The sequence below is a fragment of the Pyxicephalus adspersus genome, chromosome 1 (assembly GCF_032062135.1).
Source record: "Pyxicephalus adspersus chromosome 1, UCB_Pads_2.0, whole genome shotgun sequence".
Lineage (NCBI taxonomy): Eukaryota > Metazoa > Chordata > Amphibia > Anura > Pyxicephalidae > Pyxicephalus > Pyxicephalus adspersus.
In genome coordinates this window covers 60,038,045-60,052,762 of record NC_092858.1, presented here as the reverse complement: position 1 = coordinate 60,052,762, position 14,718 = coordinate 60,038,045, and the positions used below count along the sequence as shown (strand labels likewise).

Here is a 14,718-nt window from a genome sequence, read left to right as displayed (position 1 = left end):
TGGAAAGCAGAAAGGGAACATTGAATTCCCCTTTTCACCCATATCCTACACACTCACAGCATCTTAAAGTACAACACTTGGAATTGCAATAACTAGGTATGCCTGGTCTCTGTGCCCTTTCTGCATCCACTAGAGAAAAAGGAGAAGGGGCTCTTTAAGTATGAAGAATATCAGATACGCTTCCCATGTATCACAAAAAGTTTATTACCCTCTTGTTATAGTAAAAAAAAAATTAGAAAAAAAAGATTTAAATAAATATATATGTGTAATAAAAAAATAACATATCTTTAAAAAAAACTGTCCTCAAACACATGTAGGATATATTTAAATATGTAAACATCTATTTTACAACACACATTAGGTGTCCTCAAGCACGGATTAAGTAGGAAATCAATTATAAGTTGGGTCATCATTTAGAGGTAACTTTAAAGTAAAGAGCTGTTAATGTTTATATGCATTGTCCACTTCCAGCTTATTGTACTTTTTTGACATTTTGCATATACATGAAGTTTTATTAAATTATATATTTTAAACTTATTTATGAACACTTCAGTGTTTTATTGAAAATACATATTTCATTAATACCACATCGTCTATGAAAATTTGCAGCTACTTTTTTTACGTCACCCAGCAAATAAAAATGTTTAAATGAATCATTTGTTTAGTGTGTTGCTATTGATTAAAGTGTGTCATTCGTAATCTAATGCTTAGCAGGAAAAGCAATATGAACTTTGGGGCTGATTTTTTTAAGCTCTCTGAGGCTGGATATGATACACTTTCAACAGTGAAGCTAGGTGATCCTGCAAACCTGGAATGGATGTGGTCCAGGATTCAAAACATTTGCCAGCAAATAGCAAATGACTTTGAAGAAATCTATTTGAGATTTTCTGGATCACCCAGCTCCACTGATGAAAGTGTATCCTCTCCTGCCTTGGGGATCTTTTATAAACCAGACCCTTTAAATAACCTTTTCAATTTTATTTGTGGGACAAAACAAAACTGTAAACATGCAGTGTATACTGGTACTACAATATATTGAAAATGGCAAAGGGTAAAGTGCTAATGTATGGCATTAGGTAAAAGTGTTACTTGAATACTTTGTTTCAATACCCACAGATACATTTTGAAGCAAAGGTTTTTAAAAGCAAAGATTCCTCCTCACTATTTTTATGGTGATTTAAAATTAGTTGCAATACTTATCTATAAAATATGACTACTCAGATGCAAATTATAAGATAAGTACAGGAACTCTAAAGTGATTTTGTAATGTATTAAAAGCAGTAACTCTACATGAAATTTACATGACTTACAGACTGTTTAATAATATTAAAAATGTAAATACATACAACTAAAACTAAATGAGTAGGCAGGCTCTTTTTTGCAGAAGGGATCGGCTATGTTTCTTCTGAAATAAAACAAACTTACCTGTTTGAAAATATTTAAGTAACCTCACCTCTCCTCTTCTGGGTTCAGGATCTTTAGCCATCTTCATTTGCCAAACTAAAGTGACTTAACTTCCGTGCATGCAAGTTACTTTATTCTTGGCAGCCAGTTATGCAAGTGCAGCTCAGTGTACATTACAAAGAAGATTGTAAAAAGGCAGGGAAGTTTGTTTTATTGAAGAATGGACATAACCTGTATCTTCTGCAATAAAAAAGCTAGTATAAAAAATTTCACAAATCTATATATATTATTTGTCAGGCTATACCGCTGAGCACATACAAACATGTACACAGATCATATATTAGACACAAGTCTGGCAAAATCCCATAGAAGAGAAAACTATTTGTGGAGAAACAGCTGTGGAGAAACAGCAAAAAAGAACTGACTGTCCTGTCTGATAGGTGTAGTACAAGTAGCTGCAGAGCAATGCCTAGAGATCTAGCAGCGCATAAACAATTTCAGCTTGAACACACAAAAACCACAATTTTGTACTTGCAAGAGTAATATGAATGTGTAGGGATTCAGAAAACATGTAATAAAATGACATACTAGGCTAGTAGAGCTAATGTTGGACAAATGCCAACATTCCCAAATGTATTCAAAGGTTAAAGTGTATGTTACAGTTTACCAATGTGTAAACAACTGTATCATCTTTATTTTATTCTCCCATAATGTGCATGTCACACAGTACTTAAACGGATACTTACAGCACCACATTCTCCACCGCAGACAGGTTTTCAATTACTTGAAATATGAATATCTATCAACAGGATTTTATGGACTTGTTCACTCTGAATATTTCTGGTGTATTTCTTTGAACAGGACAGGTTTGTTGTCTAGCTGATCAGCAACCAAAATAAGGCCTTTAAAGAGAGTCATAAGCTTAATGTGTAAAATCACTATATTTGTCAGTCATCTTTGTATTCATTCATATTATAATGACCACTGAGATCTATAGTGGTATCTCAGTTCTGACACTCTGCTTAATTGAAAATGACCAGTTCTTTGTCAAAAGTATATATAAAAAATCCAGCTTTTTTGACCCATGAACCCTGTTCTTTTCCCAGACCTTGTTATTCCAGGTAATGGGTTTCAGCATGAAACCTTTAATGAAGGGAATTAAGGACACTGGGTACCCAAAATGTATTTGGTTGAATACAGAGGTAGTTGAAACCACAGTGGTATAATTGTATTCTAATTTATGTACCATATTCACTTTATTCATCATTGTTAATATTATTATTACTAAAATTATTAATAATAATAAACTGCCACACTCTTCCAATTAAAGTATGTATTCAGGTTGGTATATGCTTCAAGTTTTACCATACTGCCAAGACAGGAAGAAAAATCATCAAATATTCTTTCAAGTAGTCTCTGATCATTGCAGTAAAACCAAATGCTAGTAAATGTTTGTGATGCTTTTACACAATAATATACAATCAGATTATGTTGAACTAAGTCTATCAAGCAGTTCTCTGCTGTAGTCTAATGTCTCAATTAAAAAAACAAAACTTAGGTAAACATATCTTCATTATACACTTCACTTAAATATTTAGTTTTCAAAGGCATACATGCTTTATAACCATAGCAAAGCTTTCATTTCATTTGCTGTCCAATCACTGTTGTAACTTATACCGTGTTTCCCCGATGATAAGGCAGGGCCATCAAATAAGACAGCCCCCCCTTTTTAGGTAAAAATGAAAAATTCAATCAGGTGTGATTGCTGCAAATCTACATTATGTAGGAGCCAAAGGAACTCCTCCTGCTTCCCAGAAGGAACACAGACTTCACAGCCAACATAGGTGCTCTCTGCAATGCCACAGATCAAAATGAATGGTTTATCGGTGAAGGGAAGCCAGAATAGGAAAAACATTCCACTGTTTTCTGTTAGTTACAAATCCTGAACAAATGTGCCTGATTACTGGATCTCAACATAGAACTGTCACTGGCTAAACTTACATTTACATTTTACAATCCATCTGTTACAACATTACCTGAAAAAAAAAATATGTTCATCCATAAAGAAAAAACTATTTTAGTTTCATAAAGAATAGAGAAGAGAAAAAAGAAGCCTTTTCAATTTATGCTGGGCTGTCTAAACTCTACTAGAGACACTTCCTTTGACCACAGAAAAAATAAGGAAAACATAAGTGGGATTTTACAACTGCCCTAGCCACTATTCACCAAAAGCACTTGTGTCTGGAAGATGTCTCTACCAGACAAAACTATTCAGCTCCAACGAGGCTTGCTATATGAATCAGAGAGACCCCTTTTTGCCAGTATTTATATAGCTCTGACATATCACACACCACTTTACAAAGTCCACAGTCATATCACTAACTGTCCTAACAGTTAGGGGCTAACAATCTAATGTATTTGCACAGATTTACACACTGCTCCACCTATGCTTTCATGTAATTCATTCAGTTAGCTTTGTTTAGTCAATGCTCAGTCAGGGTCTACGGGTCTTGTACAGGTTTCCTATTCTCTTCATCTTACAGTAACCTCTGATCTCACATCCTGTATAGACGCTTTCAGTGTATTGCTTAAAAATGAGTCAGCTTACACCGTTAAGAAAAAGACACTTGATCTACTACCACAATGTATCCCTAGAATTTACCATTCCTTAGTTTTAAAAGATGATTGTATATACTGTACCATAATGATGAATACAATTGTAAGTTATGGGCACAAACTGGAGCTAGCAAGGACATTGTTAGCAGGATGGATGCAGCCCCACAGGGGGTTTTGGTGGACTAGTAATCTAGTTATCTGGACAAGGCCAACCACTGACTTTCACAAATGCAATGTGGGTAAATCCATGACAAAAATTGCTGCCACTGTAATAATCTGCTCCTAGGCACAAGCCAGCACAATTCATTATCACTACTTAAAATGCACACTTCATTGTAAAGCAACAACACAGGTGCGTGGAAGCAGGAGGTAGACTTATAACAATTTATACTGAAGACAGAAATACACATGGAAAATTCTTTTTTGAAATCTGCTATCACACTAAAACAGGGCATAAATACTTTTTTATGGATAAATTATCAAAGTATATATTATCACTTTTACCCTTGCATGTGTTTGCGTTAACATTCTCTTTAGGATTGTCACTGGTTTCAAAAGGTTTGTACAAATATGGCAATATTGTTTGTATAGATTATTTCCAGCAACAGCGCTGTTTTCAGCAATGAAGAGGGAGGATGCGTGGAAGGCACCCCACCGCATCCATCCCAAAAGAATACAATAGTGGTTGGACAGGTGATCATTAAACATTGTCTGCAGAAAGATGTAAAGATGTTGATTTTTTAACTGACTTCATCAAACACATTTATCTCAGACAACAATAAAGTAAATCCTGTACAAAAAGAAAAAGAGAAAAATGGCCAGAAAATGGAAAATATCTAATTAAAAGCATTAAAAAGGTGAAAGAAAAAATGTACTTTTAACTTAACGATGTATAAACTTCAATAAAACTGCATTACTATGAACAAGCTTCTAGCATTGCTCTCATGTTTCTTACTGTTCTTTGCTCTCTAACAGTAAATGTATTTATTATCAGGTTGTTTGTACTCTTTTCCAAGTTTGTGTTGCAGCAAACTTCCAGCATCATTTGTAGGCAAGTTTTGCTAAGCAGTAGGAAAATATATAGGAGGTGAGTTACAACTGTATTAAAGCCATACCACTATTACATCTAAAGACAGAACCTTTTTAAAATATGTTCCTGAAATGGCTAATTTGCAATCTTGGAGTAAAATGTACTTAAAAGTGGAGAGAGCAAGAGATAAGTTTCTAATTGCTGAGTAAAAAAAAAAACAATAAGACTTTGTGACAGGGAAACTAACAGTAAACAGCAAAATGCTTTTTGTTAACTTGTACAGTTTTCCCTGTGAACAGAATATGACCTGACCATGTATTATGGTTGAGTACAAAACTAATATACTGTGAAACAGGGACTGTGGTTTTAAAACAGATGACATTTCTGTGACAAAGGGACAAAGGCACATAGGATAACTATATGATCAGTCATTAATTGGAAGGCAGGACTTTACTGTACATTAAGCTAGACTGTAATTCTACTTTTAGTGTTGCCTGAAACCCAATAAGCGGGATGTTGTTTGATATAGGCTTAATGTTCTACTATGTATCGGCACGTTTATGGAATGTTATCTTTTCTTTTCAATGATGAATCTGAATAACATACTGATCAACGACTTTTCACTTTGCCTGTTTATTAATTGTGTGCTGCCTAAAAGTGATGGATAAAGATCACGCTGCTAGAGGCTGCATAAATATTTATGTTTGAATTCCTTCTTGTAAAAATGTAGACCCAATGGAAATTATATAAACATATATATATATATATATATATATATATATACACAGTCAAACATCTACATTATCTATGTAATATATGTTCAATTAAACAGTGACTACAAATAAAGATTATATCCATAGATTAATAAATAATGAAAATGTACCTATAGATAGTAGTAGAATTATTACTGCTGTTAAAATAATGACTATCCTTTAGCAGTGCAACTCTATAATCATTTGCACAATTTAATGAGCACTTCCCTTTTAAAAGTAATGCATTAAAATACTTCTTCATATTTCTATAAACTGAACAGGTAACAGGTGTCTGTAACTATTACAGTTTCACTGAACCATTAAAGCGGAACTAAACTCAAAACAAAAAATAAAAACACATCTTTAAACCCGCAGATCCATCTATCAGTCTGGAGGTTTCTTCCTTTGGGTCCCGCATCGTCCCGGTATCCATCTTCAACCCGGCGCAGAGGAAGAGTTTGGCGCCGACATCTTCTCTCTTTTTCTTCATTGCACATACGCGAGATTGGGTGACGTAGATGAGGAAAAAAGATGGCCGATCTCACTACACATGCGTGAGATCTGCAATTTATTCTTCCAATAATGAAAGAAGCAGCCAAGAGCCTTTGCACTCACATTCTGTCTTGATTGCCTTTCATAAAAAAGGGCGTTGCATTTAAAAAAATAAATAAAGGGCTGTCTACCCTTTTATGTAAAGTAAAAATGTTGACTTTAGGTACACTTTAGGTCATATGTGATCTTTTTTTAATTTGGCTGATACTAATATACATAAATATATTATTATCAGCCATATCTCCTTATTATATATTAGCTCCTCATACAAGAAAGGTTCATAAAACTGTAGACTTGATTCACCTACAGTGTTTTAGGTATGCTTTACAAATTTTGTAAATATTTGCAGATGTTCCAAGTAGCACATTATCATTTTAAGTTGCCTAAAATCACTTTAACATTCTAATTGCCTAATTCTAATTGCTATGCCACAACTAGACACAGCTGAGCAAGCTCAGATACTGAAACAATAAAAGTGATATTATCATCTCATATCAGTACCTGTGCACTTTACAAACCAAGGGCTGAAAAGCAAAGCTGTCAATGTAACCAATCAACAAACAACATGACTGGGCCATGAAAGTAAAATAAAAAAACCAGCATCAAGAACGGTGCATAATACATTAAGGGGTCTATTTATAAAGCAAAGAACCCTGACATTCAGCAACATTCTCTGGTAGTGAGTCGTCCAAGTTCATGAATTTTAAAATTCAATGATTGATTCTCTACCAGAGAATGTTGCTGAATATCAGAATCACTGCTTTATAAATAGACCCCCAATAATTGTTATATAAATACCAAGAAGGTATAATCTGAACATATGTCACCATTTTAAACTGTTGCTACTACCCCCTACACCCCAAAAAAAAATTCTGACAACAAACAGGTTTTTTTATTGCAAAACAGAAATACTATGCATCATCTGCTACATTTCCTGCCGGCTTGCAAACTTCTGTAGACTGTAGAAGCATAATCACAGGCCACACAATAAGGATGGTTGAAGATGCCAAAATAAAACTAGGTGAAAATGTCGCTGAAGGTGGTAAGTAGGAGGATTCATCAATAAAACCTAAAACAAGCTTTAACAAGGAGTTTAAAATGTGTTGTTTGTGTTTTATTTTTTGCAGGAAATCCTTCTACGATGACCCATTATGTCAACAGTGTCACCATCCCCTAGTTTTGCCCTTGCATTGTGACCCTGTCACATTGGGTAAGCAATTTTAGTAAATTAGAGTAGCCAGTATAACTGTGCAAGACTGAAAGTAAATTCCACTTAGATCCAGCAAATTTTTACAGCTTACAAGTCCTTGGGTATAGTGGCTGAATTGATTTTCAATTTTCAGCTTTTAAAAATAGCTGATCTTGCCAGAAATGCCTAAGTATGAATAAAATTGAGATCACAATGTTGTCTTACCTCCCAGCTATGTTCTGTAAACTACAAATTTACCCACCCTCCTCATGTAATGAAAATGGAGAGTAGAAGACAGGAAGACCATAGAGGAAAAAGTGCACATAGCCACCCTAGGAGAGGAACTGTGTTATTCTCAGGACAGCCAGATGAAAGGAAAATAAATAATAATAAAAAAAACTAAAGTAGCTGTTACATCTATTGACCAGTAAACTGCAGTACTTTTGTTTCAGGTTTAGTTAGGCTGTATTTTTTTTTATTGTGCTAAAGGTTGAAGCACACTGCCAAGATACAAACAATCCATTTTTTGATGGCTGCCCTTAAAAAATGGTTACTGGAAACATGGGATAACAATCTATGCTAGTAGTTTACTGATGGCTATTATCAGCACCTTACTAGCCAGATACAAGTGAATCCTAACTAATGAGGAAGATTACATTCTGCAACCAGTGGTTAAAATACAACTTGTATTGAACAGATGGAGAAGGTTTGCACAGGCTCTGGTATAATAAATGCAGAGCCATTAGCTGTGCACTTACAATGTGGAAGAAAATATCACTGGAAGATCACGGCTGTAAATCCCAGGGGAGAAAAGAGGTGCAATATTCAGTAGCACATTCAGTGTCAGAAATAATACTTGCAAACACTCAGCATAGACACTTTATTTTTCACACAACCTTTCACACCCCTTGTATGCAGGATGCACTTTTCAATAAAGGTAACCAACTGTATAAGATCATCTTCTATTCCTGGATATAATCAAATGACTAAAAAAAATAATAAAATACCATGTCACAATTAACATTCCCATTAAACATTACACAGACTAGATTTTAAATTCAAGAACCTTTTTAGGTAAAATAGACAAGAAACAGGTATATCAAACTAGAACATGAGTCACATATATTATCATAGTGAAACTTTTTCATTTATATCTACAGGCAACCATTGTATAGGGGTCATGTGCTACCTGCAATGATCTCACACTCAGGGAGGGAACATATTTTTAAATATTCCATGCCCCAAGTCCTGTAATTCATTCCAGTAGGTCTTGTACAATGTGCTTTCCTCTGGCAGAGCAGCTACTAGTGCTCCAGAAGGTGTGATTCCCTGTAGTCTTACCAAAAATACAGAGATAATGTTGTAGAATCACCCAGTACCCGCATGTCCTTCGCTAAACACTTTGGGCCTGATTTATTAAAGCTCTCCAAGGTTGGAGAAGATACACTTTCATCAGTGAACCTGGTTGATCCAGCAAACCTGTAATGTATTTTCTAAATGTCATTTGCTATTTGTTAGCAAATGTTTTGAATCCTGGACCAGATCTCTTCTAGGGTATGCTGGATCACCCAGCTTCACTGATGAAATTGAATCTTCTCCAGCCTTGGAGAGCTTTAATAAATCAGGCCCATTGTCGTAATGAAGACATGGGGGTAGTTAACATCTCAGCTCCATATCTGTATATCCGTCACTATGTAATCCACAAAAAATGACCATCTCCTTTGAAAATAGACATATCTTTCTTCACCATTACTGCTATTTTCCCAGCACACAATCACATTGTTAAACATTTACATGATAACCACCTTCACAAAGGAAAAAGCTGTACATTTGGACATGGTAAACGTACAATTCCAAAAGTATTAAAAGTTACATTTTTGTTCACATGCCAGAAATGTTAGAAATGCATCACTGGAATTCAGTGGCTGAACTAATATTAATAATAAAATTACCCTTATTTAGTCAATCCAGTCTCATGCAATAAAACAGATACAGAATACTCACTGGCTGTTTTTCACAAACTGACACATTCATTATTTTTCATGAACTAGGACACATTGAAAAAAACAACATGCATGCTTACATTTTGCACGCTTGTGACACATAGGTAGGCACCAGGACTACATATCTTAAGTAGGAAAGCAAATCACCTACTAAAAACAGATTGAAAGGGAACAGGTCTGGGGGACATCAGTATGAAGGCAGTAAGTCTGTGCATATACACTGTATGTATGTGTGTGTGTATATATATATATATATATATATATGTATGTATGTCTGGATCCCAAAAATGTCAGGAGACAATCTTGCCATTAAGAATAGATAGGTCATTGACCTTGACCTCCATTGCCGTTAAACAATACAGCATGATGGCAAGCCCATTACTGTCTATTGATTAGAAAATAAGAAGCATAAAAAGGCACATAGGAACCCCGAGGAGGTCAACCCTCTGCTTTCTTTTTAGTATGTACAGCAAAGGAGAATAACTGAACAGTGCAATCTAGAACAGACTGATTGATTAAGACAGCTACCCCTCTTATACCTGCCCCTCTCTCAAAGGAGGAATTCAGTCATTTATTTATATTAATAAACTTTTCTTTATAATGTGCCAACATATTACACAGCACTGTACTTAAAACATTTTGTAGTTATATCTGTTTAATGATCTTTTTAAATAAATTGGATCAACTTAAACATATGCCATAAAAAATGGTGATTTACTAAGAAAAAACATAGGTTGTACTTATCTTTTCAGGTGATAAGAAATCCATATATTTACTTACACCAGCTATCCATTCCCAAGCAGTCTTTGTTCCATTCCTTTCGTTCTGGTTCCTGCGTGGAATTCTTCTTTCTTTTTTTAGCTCCTCTGATGATAACTTGCAATGGTGCCTAATCTCACTATAACCTCATCAGTTATTGTTCTGCAAGTGTAAATAACCCAGTGCAGATCTTGCTCTGTGTAGAATCCTGCAGACTCCAGGGATATGTAACATAGGTATCACATAGGTATCTCACCGTGTAAAGACAACCAGAAATGGCCCAGTTACCTGCTAGCAAAAAATGTTGTTGTTCATTTTCCTTGCAGTTGACTGAGGAGTATTTGTAAGCAAATGTCCTCCACATGCATTCCATTTACAAAATAATTATCCACCTTGTACCTATTTAGTAAATCAACCTCATTGTAATTAGGATTTTAATTCTATTACAGATTTCAGTTTTTGTCAGATGAGCTTTCTTTAATCAGAACTCAAACTGTTGCCCTAGGAGTGCCCGGGCATAGCTAAATGTTCCAATATCAGGTTATGGCTGTCGTCTTTATGACACAGCATATATTTCTGCTGAAGTCAAACATATTTTTAGTCAGAGTGGCATGTCTAAAAAAGTGTCTCTGTACTTCTATATAGCAAGAATAGCTTAGTAACTAGTAGGCCTAAATAATATATAAGTGTAATAAAAAAAGGGAATACATAGTGTGCCCTTTTAGTTATCTTCTAGTGTAGACATATAAATCTTGACATAGTACAAGATACAGCAACTGATTTCATTATATTTCATTATAAAAAAAAGCCTTAAACTTCTCATCTGGGAAGAAGAAATCTTCTCAATCACACCCCCTTCCAGTGATCACACTACAGTATAGTACCTTTGTAGCTAGTCATGTATGAGGCTGTAACATGGGACTGATACATGTCAGAAATCTGTGAACACAGCCAAGAACTGGTCCCAGGAGCTACCTCATTGTCCGGGAAGAAGGTGATGACCCCCAGAAGATGCTTGAATTGAATATGTCCTTCTAGAGGGGAAAGATGGCATTGCCAGGGGCAGTACTGTGTTCTCTTTAGGAATTGGTACATATCTGTAAGTGTTATACTTGCACATTACTTTGTAAATACTTGTATATGATAAAGACATATCTGATGGGAGATCCATTTACCTTCATTTTAATTTATCCTCAACATGTAACTTTTATTATATTCTCTCCCTCCCCTACACATACCTTTCCCCTAAAACACTAAATCCCTAAAACTAGTACTAACTAAATCCCTAATCTGCTGCAAATAACCTTGTCCTGCACCAGCAACTTCAGTGCCAACAGCTTGCAGATTCTGCAACTCAAGCTTGCAGTGTTGAGATGTCAGAGCTGTAGGATGACTTGCATTGTGATCATCTGGAATGACTTGCATTGTAACCATACTGACAACCACACAAATCCCTACAACAAATTTGGGCATTCCTATTAAACACCATCTTGAAATGTATTAATTTTGCTATACTATTTTCCCCATAGTACTATTTGCATGTATTTCTTTGCATAACCCATTCTATATGTTTGTACATTATGTGGGGAACTTATTTGCGTGCCTTTTTGTAAGAATTTTTGTGGTTGTCTTTAAAGCATGTATGCCACATTCACCTGAAAGTTGAGTCAAAATATTTTCTGTTTATATAAGAACTTTGGTATTCCAGGTGCCAGTAATATTTGCCATATTTTTATATAAGAGCTAACATTTGCCATTATTTTATCAGTGATCCATCACAGAAGTTCTGTTTAGATTTACCTTGCTCTGTCACACCTTGCTCATCACCGCACTTCAAATTTAGGATTTTTAGCTTTTTTTAGCTATCCCTTCCTAACATGAGTTCATAGGTAGCAAACAAGTGAATGTGGTTGAACCTAGGCATATAACACAGGGCATTGGGTCTAACTCTCTCCTCCACCTGTGGCATAGTTTGTTATGTTACAGGTTTGCCATCTCCAGCCCCTATTTCTTGTACATTGCTGTGCAATATGTTGGCACTTTATCAATAAAAGATGATAACTCAGGTGCCTATAAGACTGCACAATGTAAACTTGTAAAGGAAAATTCTGATTATTAGCACAATGTTCATGAAACTTCATAACCATTCCTGAGGACTAATCTAGGAATAATAAGAAAAAAGAATACACTTGTAGTGTGGTTACCCTTACACAGTAGGGATAAAATGCAAAAAGCAGATTTACTTCCCTTATTCCTGTGCTCCCACAAGTTCCTCCTCCCTGCAGCCACCTTTCTTAGGCATTCTAAGTTGATCTCATGGGGTCTGACTCCCCCCTACAATGCAGAACCCATACCCCGGCCTTGTAGGTGAGGACATTGAGGGCCCAAACACATCAGAAGATAAGACCTTTACATGTCCCCTAGACATAATGAGCATTTAACCCTTCCAGTGTAAATCTTTTCTTTTTACTGTTCGAGTTTAGAATTAAGCATCATTTACAATCACAATCATAAGGATGTAAAACAGATACCTGACTATTTAGGCAGCAATGGAAATATTTAATAAAACAGCAAATCATGTTAAGATAAGTCATGAGAACTCTATTTTAAAGGAAACCAGTACCAGCAGAAACATGGGGCTTCCATTATTCACCTCCTTCTGGGGATGATGGTTACCTGTTCATTTCTTTCACTGTGATTTTGAATATATATGAAGATCATATCAGAATGAATAAAGTCTGATCCCATGTATAGCACACACATTACTAGTTAGCACTAAAACCACTGGATTAGCATGACAGGCAGGCACCTTGCATTTTCAGAAGATATCAGTAATGACAACCTCTGCATTTCCTGCAGTACACATTCCATGAAAAAGAATCCTGTCCCTAAAATAAATGACCCAACCAGCTGAATTCTGCAAAGTAGACACTGAATACTCGATTCTCCTGTTGTCCACACCACCGATCTCTGCAGAAGTCAAGAGAAACTACTGTTGGATAATCTGGTCAGTTTTGATACTCCTGCAAGTGTCAATTTTCTGTTCCCCCAATGACCTCTGTGGTTTGACCCACTGGCCCAAATGTCACTACTGAGTCCTGTGATGCAGGAAGAAACCACAATGTGCAGAGGGGGGATCAGGAACCTGACACACCCAGAAGATTCCTGAGTCAGCATTTTCTATTCACTGCAGCAAAGGAGAAGCCAGGAAAAAAGCAATTATACTACAATTATTATTATATAACAGCCTCTAAAAAAAAACCTAAACTCTGCCTTGCACCACAGAAGAAAGTCTGTGTCTATCCACATAACAGCTGCAGTCTGATTAGCTATATCTATTAATATTTATCATTATCTATATGTGTGTGTGTATAGTGGTAGCGTAAACTCTTTGGGTTTGTTCAGATGGATATTGTGTGCTTTCACAAAACAACTGCCAGCGACTGCAAGAAGCGCCTGAAAATGCAAATTCACAGGGAGTATTTTTTTTCAAAACCACCTGTGTGAATGTTTCCATTCATTCTAATGATAGAGCATGGTGGCCATGGCTGATCAGTGGTGGGTAGCCGTCATCCACCCAGTAACAGCGGCCTGTGAGCTTGTAAGAGACCACAAACACAACTGAACGATGCTTTTTAAGTCAGAACTAAACCATTCTACTTGCATAGGAGAAAAACAAATCTGATCACTAAATGGCACAAAAAGATTTAGCTAATCACGTATTGCCTAGCAAATGTTCTGGAAAGGGTCCACTTATTCTGGACCCAGCTACTATACCTGTACGGTTTGTAGGAGCGCTGACATTATCATGGGGCAAAGTTTAAATATGGTGTTTATTTCAGCTTGAAGAACATTCCTGGGATGTGCCACATACGGTGGTCAGCAGCCAAAGAAATACATTGCTGTAATGTTCATGTGTACACGCGTGCTCTGACACATGTAGTGACAAGCAATCTGCTCTGCTGCTATGGCTTTGTACAAGTCAATCAGAAACAAACCAGGAGGGGATGAGTCATGGCTGTGATAGAAATGTGGAATATGGAAATCTAGAACAGCCCTGGCTGGGGTGACAACACATCTGTGTGATTAGCAGACATGTAAATAAGGAGCTGGAGCCATGCCAGGTCACTGATATGACACTGGGAAGTGGCACATGCTGAATTATGAAAATGCCAATACATAAATATGGCAGACTGATAAATCCACATACAGAGCCCAGGGACCCAGCAATATAACCCGCCAGCACCCTGCACACTACTGCACACATGTTAGGGTCCAACACCGTGACATGGCACACCAACACCAGCCTGTGCCCCCCACAAAACCAGCCTGTGCCCCCCACTACACCAGCCTGTGCCCCTCACACAACACCAGCCTGTGCCCCCACTACACCAGCCTGTGCCCCCCACTACA

General features: G+C 36.4%; 1 protein-coding gene across 10 annotated transcripts in view; it reads right to left on the bottom strand.

Annotated features, from left to right (window-relative positions):
* MBNL2 (muscleblind like splicing regulator 2) overlaps positions 1-14,718 on the bottom strand; it is a 106,535-nt gene that overhangs the window by 91,065 nt on the left and 752 nt on the right. The window lies entirely within an intron of this gene.